Source organism: Salmo salar, chromosome 03, assembly GCF_965601325.2.
Source record: "Salmo salar chromosome 03, fSalSal1, whole genome shotgun sequence".
Classification (NCBI taxonomy): domain Eukaryota; kingdom Metazoa; phylum Chordata; class Actinopteri; order Salmoniformes; family Salmonidae; genus Salmo; species Salmo salar.
The window spans coordinates 13,742,501-13,751,734 of NC_138293.1; the positions used below are offsets into that span (position 1 = coordinate 13,742,501).

The 9,234-nt window shown below is 48.7% G+C and overlaps 1 protein-coding gene across 1 annotated transcript in view; it reads left to right on the top strand.

Annotated features, from left to right (window-relative positions):
* asip2b (agouti signaling protein, nonagouti homolog (mouse) 2b) overlaps positions 1 to 96 on the top strand; it is an 8,350-nt gene extending 8,254 nt beyond the window's left edge. Inside the window, exon 3 of the mRNA XM_045714297.2 lies at positions 1 to 96. This exon is cut by the window's left edge and continues 1,723 nt beyond it. The gene's annotated coding sequence lies outside the window, so the exon portion shown is untranslated.
* The last annotated feature ends 9,138 nt before the right edge of the window (positions 97 to 9,234 follow it).

The following is a 9,234-nucleotide window of genomic DNA, read 5'->3' on the forward strand; positions in this document are numbered from 1 at the left end:
TCATGTTGAGCCAATGCTAACCCATAAAAACATCAGTAACTTTGACAAACATCCGCTCTATATTTTCTCTATTGAATAAATAACTTTGTTAGCCTCGCTCATCTACTTTTTATTGATATTCTCACCAGTTATCCCTGCTGGCAAAACATATTACTGTATGCTCAATAACCGGTTCTGCTCATGTGGTTACATACATTTAGAAATTATTAGCAAACTCCCCAGTGGATTAAAGTGGATAAAAGGTAGTGAGAGCTTGGGGCAGCAGCGTAGACAGGGATAACTGTGTGGCTGTGCATAAGTAAAAGTGGCTGGGCTAACATTTCCCGGCAAAAATACCTGACATATTTAAGTGAAAATTTGTGCATCACATTGGATTATTTAAAACATAATACAGGATAAATGTAACCAAAAAATACCACAGTGCGAACTACGCAACCGCTTACTTCAACACTGCTGACAAAGCAGGCTGACTGTCTGAGTCCGACAGTAAGGAAACATAATGAAATACACAACATGTCTATAACCTACATACTCAGAGAGAGAGAAACAAACAAAGAAACAAACAAAAAAAGATGAAAGATTTTACAGCAGCAGACAAGTGATAAAATTGGAAAAATGTTACTGTCACAAAATACAGATAATGGATGAAGTGTTCAGTCCGACAGTCCGACCTCATGAAATAATCAACATATATTATTCGACCAGATCGGCCATTCCCAGTTAAAGAAGCTACAGTACAGAACCACAGGTAGATTTAGGACCATTGGAGGACCGCTGGACATCAGCTCGCCACTGGATTGGAATATGCACAAACAGCTTATTGCACAAAGAAGCAAGGAAAAATAGAATTAAGCCCAAAAGTGCACACTGTTTACCATATTAAAACCGTGACACACACAATACAATACCAACACTTTAGGCCTATATCTTGAACTGTACGGCGGGTATGAAATTAATAGCTCACTTTAAATGAGCAAACGTTACTGTATAGGCATGAAAATATGAAATGATCATACATAGCCTAATATCATGGCGGGTATGAATACAGAAGCTCACTTTGAATCAAACACATATAGGCCTACCAGGGTAGACATTAAAACATTAGGCTACATCTTATGAATAGTAAATATTCAGGTGTAACCTTTCTTGTGTGTTTCACGTTTTAAAGCACACGGCCTAGACGCCTAGGATTGGTGTTGAAGATGGAGATTATTGCATCATAGTCACTGAATTCCCTTTCAAAGAACAACTGGGCTAGATTGTTGAGACGATCTGATTGATGTCTTGATACGTCCTGTAGTGGAGAAGAGTCTCTCAACAGTACGTAAAGTCACTGGAAGGGTGATGATGGTCCTTAGTAGTCTATTGACAATGTCCAGGGATTTGAATTCCTGACCTCCCCCCAACCTTCCGACGCAGTTGCTGAATAAACACGGTTAATTCAGCATTCTCATCAGAGACATGATAGTGATTGCATGGTTCCAGCAGTGATTCTTTCAGTAATCCTAGACGCTGGCAGAAAGGCTGCTGCTGCTCTCATTATTCCATATGGATCCTCCTGGAACCAGATGTGCAGCTCAGTCAGACAGATAGAGACATATATAAGGATTGGAAGCACCCCAATTAGATCCCAGGAACCGCCTGCATTTTTCTACATTTCCGATTAGTCAGGAGACAATACAAACGACAAATCAAATTCATTTATTTCATTTGATATTGTCACGTCCTGACCAATATTTAGGTATTATTTCTATTATATTTGGTCAGGACGTGGCAGAGGTATATTTGTTTTGTATTATGGGGTTTTGTGTGTGGTGTAGTGGGGTGTATTAGTTTGGTATAGGTTCTAGGTTTGTTTTTCTATGTGTAGTTTTGGGTGCTGGACTCTCAATTGGAGGCAGGTGTTTCTAGTTGCCTCTGATTGGGAGTCCCATAAGTAGGTGTGTGTTTGTTTGGTTTTCGTGGGTAGTTGTTTTTGCACTGCGTGTTGTGTGCCTGCAAAACTGTTCCTGTCGTGTATATTGTTTTCCAGTGGATGCGTTACTCCTTTTTTTGAATTAAAACATGAGCATCCATATTCCCGCTGCAGTTTGGTCTATTCAACACGGCTCTTTTTGTGACAGAACTACCCACCACCAAAGGACCAAGCAGCGGAGAAGAGGACAGAGGCAAGTGAGGGAGGAATGTTGGAGGCAGCCCCAATAATTTTTTAGGGGGGGGCACAAGGGCTATTTGGCGGGGCGAGATTACAGCCCCAGGCCAGCTCCCCGTACCCTTGTAGGGCAGACTGGACAGGTCCCGTGCTTTGGGGTTGGGGCTGTGGTGAGGCCTGGGATTTTCAGGCCGGTAGGCCAGGTACCAGCGCCCCGCATGTGCCAGGGCGAAGTAGGCATCGAGCCGGAAGGGGTGATGCCAACCCTGCGCTCAAGACCGCCAGTGCGCCCTTTCGGTCCGGTGTTTCCCGCCAGACGCACTAGCATGGAGGTGCGTGTCTCCAGGCTGGCACGTCCTATACCAGCCCCACGCATCAGGAGTCTAGTGTGTCAACCCAGCCTCGCCAGTCAACAGTCACCAGAGCTGCCCGCCAGTCAACAGTCGTCAGTGCTGCCCGCCAGTCAACCATCACCAGAGCTGCCCGCCAGTCAACAGTCGTCAGAGCTGCCCGCCAGTCAACAGTCGTCAGAGCTGCCCGCCAGTCAACAGTCGTCAGAGCTGCCCGCCAGTCAACAGTCGTCAGAGCTGCCCGCCAGTCAACAGTCGTCAGAGCTGCCCGCCAGTCAACAGTCGCCAGAGAGGTCAGACTGCCCTTAACTGCCGGAGTGGCCAGACTGCCCTGAACTGCCGGAGTGGCCAGACTGCCCTGAACTGCCGGAGTGGCCAGACTGCCCTGAACTGCCGGAGTGGCCAGACTGCCCTGAACTGCCAGGGTGGCCAGACTGCCCTGAACTGCCGGAGTGGCCAGACTGCCCTGAACTGCCAGGGTGGCCAGACTGCACTGAACTGCCAGGGTGGCCAGACTGCCCTGAACTGCCAGGGTGGCCAGACTGCCCGGTTCTGCCAGAGGTGCCCGCCTGCCCTGATCTGCCAGGGTGCCCGGCCTGTCAGGATCAGCCCGAGTGGCCCTCCTGCTCTCCGGCCCAGCCCGAGGGGCCCTCCTGCTCTCCGGCCCAGCCCGAGGGGCCTTCCTGCTCTCCGGCCCAGCCCGAGGGGCCCTCCTGTCCCCCGGCCCAGCCCGAGGGGCCCTCCTGTCCCCCGGCCCGGCCCGAGGGGCCCTCCTGTCCCCCGGCCCGGCCCGAGGGGCCCTCCTGTCCCCCGGGCCGGCCCGAGGGGCCCTCCTGTCCCCCGGGCCAGCCCGAGGGGCCCTCCTGTCCTCCGGCCCGGCCCGAGGGGTCCGTCTGCCTGGCGCAGCTATCGGCTCCACCGAAGTGGGCGACGCCGAGGGTGGAGCAGGGTCCACGTCCTGCACCGGAGCCACCTCCAGGATAGGTGGGTTGGGGAGGGAGGGTGTAGCACAGTGCCGTCGTTGACGGCAGCCACCCTCCCTTCCCTCCCTTATTGTTTAGGGGGTATTGCTTTTTGGTTTTGTTGGGGTAATGGGGATTTTTTGTGTTTTCTTTTAAGGTGCATTCCGAGGTCTGCACCTTTAGGGGGGGGTAATGTCACGTCCTGACCAATATTTAGGTATTATTTCTATTATATTTGGTCAGGACGTGGCAGAGGTATATTTGTTTTGTATTATGGGGTTTTGTGTGTGGTGTAGTGGGGTGTATTAGTTTGGTATAGGTTCTAGGTTTGTTTTTCTATGTGTAGTTTTGGGTGCTGGACTCTCAATTGGAGGCAGGTGTTTCTAGTTGCCTCTGATTGGGAGTCCCATAAGTAGGTGTGTGTTTGTTTGGTTTTCGTGGGTAGTTGTTTTTGCACTGCGTGTTGTGTGCCTGCAAAACTGTTCCTGTCGTGTATATTGTTTTCCAGTGGATGCGTTACTCCTTTTTTTGAATTAAAACATGAGCATCCATATTCCCGCTGCAGTTTGGTCTATTCAACACGGCTCTTTTTGTGACAGAACTACCCACCACCAAAGGACCAAGCAGCGGAGAAGAGGACAGAGGCAAGTGAGGGAGGAATGTTGGAGGCAGCCCCAATAATTTTTTAGGGGGGGGCACAAGGGCTATTTGGCGGGGCGAGATTACAGCCCCAGGCCAGCTCCCCGTACCCTTGTAGGGCAGACTGGACAGGTCCCGTGCTTTGGGGTTGGGGCTGTGGTGAGGCCTGGGATTTTCAGGCCGGTAGGCAAGGTACCAGCGCCCCGCATGTGCCAGGGCGAAGTAGGCATCGAGCCGGAAGGGGTGATGCCAACCCTGCGCTCAAGACCGCCAGTGCGCCCTTTCGGTCCGGTGTTTCCCGCCAGACGCACTAGCATGGAGGTGCGTGTCTCCAGGCTGGCACGTCCTATACCAGCCCCACGCATCAGGAGTCTAGTGTGTCAACCCAGCCTCGCCAGTCAACAGTCACCAGAGCTGCCCGCCAGTCAACAGTCGTCAGTGCTGCCCGCCAGTCAACCATCACCAGAGCTGCCCGCCAGTCAACAGTCGTCAGAGCTGCCCGCCAGTCAACAGTCGTCAGAGCTGCCCGCCACTCACCAGTCGTCAGAGCTGCCCGCCAGTCAACAGTCGTCAGAGCTGCCCGCCAGTCAACAGTCGTCAGAGCTGCCCGCCAGTCAACAGTCGTCAGAGCTGCCCGCCAGTCAACAGTCGTCAGAGCTGCCCGCCAGTCAACAGTCGCCAGAGAGGTCAGACTGCCCTGAACTGCCGGAGTGGCCAGACTGCCCTGAACTGCCGGAGTGGCCAGACTGCCCTGAACTGCCGGAGTGGCCAGACTGCCCTGAACTGCCGGAGTGGCCAGACTGCCCTGAACTGCCGGAGTGGCCAGACTGCCCTGAACTGCCAGGGTGGCCAGACTGCCCTGAACTGCCAGGGTGGCCAGACTGCCCTGAACTGCCAGGGTGGCCAGACTGCCCTGAACTGCCGGAGTGGCCAGACTGCCCTGAACTGCCAGGGTGGCCAGACTGCCCTGAACTGCCAGGGTGGCCAGACTGCCCTGAACTGCCAGGGTGGCCAGACTGCCCTGAACTGCCAGGGTGGCCAGACTGCCCGGTTCTGCCAGAGGTGCCCGCCTGCCCTGATCTGCCAGGGTGCCCGGCCTGTCAGGATCAGCCCGAGTGGCCCTCCTGCTCTCCGGCCCAGCCCGAGGGGCCCTCCTGCTCTCCGGCCCAGCCCGAGGGGCCCTCCTGCTCTCCGGCCCAGCCCGAGGGGCCCTCCTGCTCTCCGGCCCAGCCCGAGGGGCCCTCCTGCTCTCCGGCCCAGCCCGAGGGGCCCTCCTGCTCTCCGGCCCAGCCCGAGGGGCCCTCCTGTCCCCCGGGCCAGCCCGAGGGGCCCTCCTGTCCCCCGGGCCAGCCCGAGGGGCCCTCCTGTCCCCCGGGCCAGCCCGAGGGGCCCTCCTGTCCCCCGGGCCAGCCCGAGGGGCCCTCCTGTCCTCCGGCCCGGCCCGAGGGGTCCGTCTGCCTGGCGCAGCTATCGGCTCCACCGAAGTGGGCGACGCCGAGGGTGGAGCAGGGTCCACGTCCTGCACCGGAGCCACCTCCAGGATAGGTGGGTTGGGGAGGGAGGGTGTAGCACAGTGCCGTCGTTGACGGCAGCCACCCTCCCTTCCCTCCCTTATTGTTTAGGGGGTATTGCTTTTTGGTTTTGTTGGGGTAATGGGGATTTTTTGTGTTTTCTTTTAAGGTGCATTCCGGGGTCTGCACCTTTAGGGGGGGGTAATGTCACGTCCTGACCAATATTTAGGTATTATTTCTATTATATTTGGTCAGGACGTGGCAGAGGTATATTTGTTTTGTATTATGGGGTTTTGTGTGTGGTGTAGTGGGGTGTATTAGTTTGGTATAGGTTCTAGGTTTGTTTTTCTATGTGTAGTTTTGGGTGCTGGACTCTCAATTGGAGGCAGGTGTTTCTAGTTGCCTCTGATTGGGAGTCCCATAAGTAGGTGTGTGTTTGTTTGGTTTTCGTGGGTAGTTGTTTTTGCACTGCGTGTTGTGTGCCTGCAAAACTGTTCCTGTCGTGTATATTGTTTTCCAGTGGATGCGTTACTCCTTTTTTTGAATTAAAACATGAGCATCCATATTCCCGCTGCAGTTTGGTCTATTCAACACGGCTCTTTTTGTGACAGATATATATTTTAAGCCAGCCTGATTGACTAGTGCCCGGCTAGTGCCCGGCCCTGAATAGAGAATAAGTTGTAATAAATTATAACAAAAAAATTCTCCATGTGTAGATGTGACAGTAGCCTGTAACCAGTCTATAGTGTTTAGCAGCATCAGTGGAAGGAGAGTCATTCAAGATGTCCCCACACACAGTTCAGTGTAAAATCATCAAAGTGTAGTCCAGAGGTGTACTCTCTGATAGGCATGAAGTACATACAGTCACACATTATCAAGTCCCTCGATTGAGCACCTGATTCCCCTTTTTGTTCAAACTGGGCTGAAGCATGTTTGGGTACGCTTTCATTCTATTAGTCACACATACCTCGCAGAGAGCTGGTTCACACAGTGATACATTCACCAAGAGAACAGAGACCGCAAGCACCACGACATTACTCTTATTCCTCTCATTACTGTAACTTCAAGATTTATTCACTCAAGATGTATGTGTCAAATTGTTCCCTCAGGACAAATGCTAACTAGACAACCATGCAGATCTGTGTGTGACTCGCATCTTGGTCCAATTTCCAATTGAAAATGACATGCAATGGTTTAGAGAAAAGTTTATGAATCTTAAAGAGAGAATATAAATAATCGTCTTGTTACTTCTTTCTTCTGTTGTTAAGCTTTGTGGTCAGAGGTCATTATATGACTGCTAAAATTATCTGTCAGGTGGTGAAAACAGTGTTTTCCCCTTGATCGACCCCAGAGTTGACATGGGATTTTTTTTTCAACTTCAGTATTGTGGATGTTTTTAAAAATCTTTTCTGTTTTCTGTTATTGCAAACCACACAAATCCTAAGTTTAGGAAAACAATATGCTATTACTCATGGGTGTGGGGAGGTGAGCCCCATTCTGTCCAGCGATATTTATGTCCATTTAGGTGACCCCTTTTCGCTCAAAAGCATCTCCGGAGGCACAATTTCTTTACAGCCTCTTTAAAAACATCACTCTATTCTTGCTCACATTTTTCTGCTGTTAACGTTAAACTGCATGAACATCTGCATAAGGTTGATTTTGCAAATACAGGCACTTTTGGATGTTAAATGTTTTTGAAAATGAAACTGCTTGAAACTGCTTTTTATCTATCGGAATATTTTCTTCACTCTGTCTGGAAACAAGATCCAATAGTGGCTGAGAACATACTATTCAAGAATATAAATACCAGAGGGGAAATGTCATTACCACCACCTCATAAAATGTGCTATTTTAGTTGAAAGGAAATTACAGAAATGTAGGTATTTAGGTATTTTAAAGAACATTTCAGAAGATTTTTGTTAAATCATGCTTTTTTTTTTACTATTTAGAAGTGTTTTTATTTATATGTATTCATCATTGTCATGTCTAAATGTCCATATATGCCTTGATGATACTCAGAAACATGTATTTACCACATCAAAATGTTTATATTTTACATTATTTTAGGAATTATCTTAAGAACAAGCATATAAGGTTCACTGATGGGAAAAATCATCAATATCAATTGTGATTGAATACACCTTTTCCTCAAAAATATGTACCGTGACGGTAATGACTTAGCGTTGTGCTAATGACAAGAGTGTGGTGGAAATTACATTTCAAATTAAACAACTGGTGAAAAATACCATTAAACATTTTAATGTCACAGTTGTACATGTTTCATTTTATTGAAGACATAAAACACACCATTCAAAACCTCAAAACACAAAGTCTGCATGCCTCAAGAACTTAAAGCAGCTTTTAGAACAATTTTGGGATTCAAAGCATTAGGCAGAAATACATGTTCAAGGTTGGAAACACTGGTTGAAATGAAACAAATGATTGTTCACTGGTTGCAGTCTATTGATTCACACTCATGAGACAGGTATGTGCTCACTCAAGATTAGCCCTTAATGCTCTCTATTGCTTTACAAGAGAGCAAATTTCCTCTAAGACTGCGCCATCAAGCATCATATGCCGTTTTGTCAATGGATTAGGCTCAGAGACAAGCCCAAGCACATTCTCTGGTTGGTACCACACAATGTCTCCTCTCATTGGCCAAAATAATCGGTTGGCTCCCACACGACTCATCGTTTGACTAGAGCACAGCTCTCGGCATCAACATCTTGTATAATACCAGGATAAGGGTCTTCATCATATTTCACAACACACCACTTTCCAATCAGTCCCTCATGTATGTCGGCAATGGGCTGTATTGAGCTAGGAGATTCCTGTGGTGCTGTGCAAGTGGAAGGTTTTGCTTTCTGCCTCTGTTTGTTGAATTATCATGGTCTGTGGGCCATAACAATCACATAGATGTGGAGTTGAGGAGAAACTCTCCATGTGATTTGTTCTGGAATGGCAGTAACGATCTGTAAACACATAGAAGAATTCTTAAATTGATGAACATACAGGAAATCTCTAACACATTTTGTTGATTAATTTAAGTGTTTACTGAAAGTGTTAACATAATGAAAAGATAAAGAATGATTTGAAAATCTACAGTTTGATCTACATTTTGTCATTACAAATCTACAGTTTTACATTATCAATATTACCTGGTGTATTTTCATTGTTCCACGGATCCTCTCGAGACAGTCTGGTAGCAGGGGATCCATTTTCTCTATCTCTTGCTCTGTGACGTAAAAGAGATTCACATTTAACTGCTCTTTTGAAAGTTCCTCGTAGAACACTTGTCTGTTCGGAAGGTCCTTTTCTTTTACCAATATGGAATCAGCATTTCTCTTCCCAGCTGCACCGATACATCCCCAGGACCTTTCCCATGTCCAGCCACCAAGAATTCCAGGTGATCTTCTGAAACCCCAGTTAAAATAGAATTGTGCTCAGGTTGAAGAAATTCTTATTGGATCTGTACTGTGTGGTTGGTCCATCACATACAATATGGAGTATAGTGGCAGATGGATTTAACTCGTGGAGGTGGGAGAGGACTTTTGATGCGTCATACCGAGTGGTCATGATGCATTGATGAGCTGACTGATCACACTGACACAACACCTTCT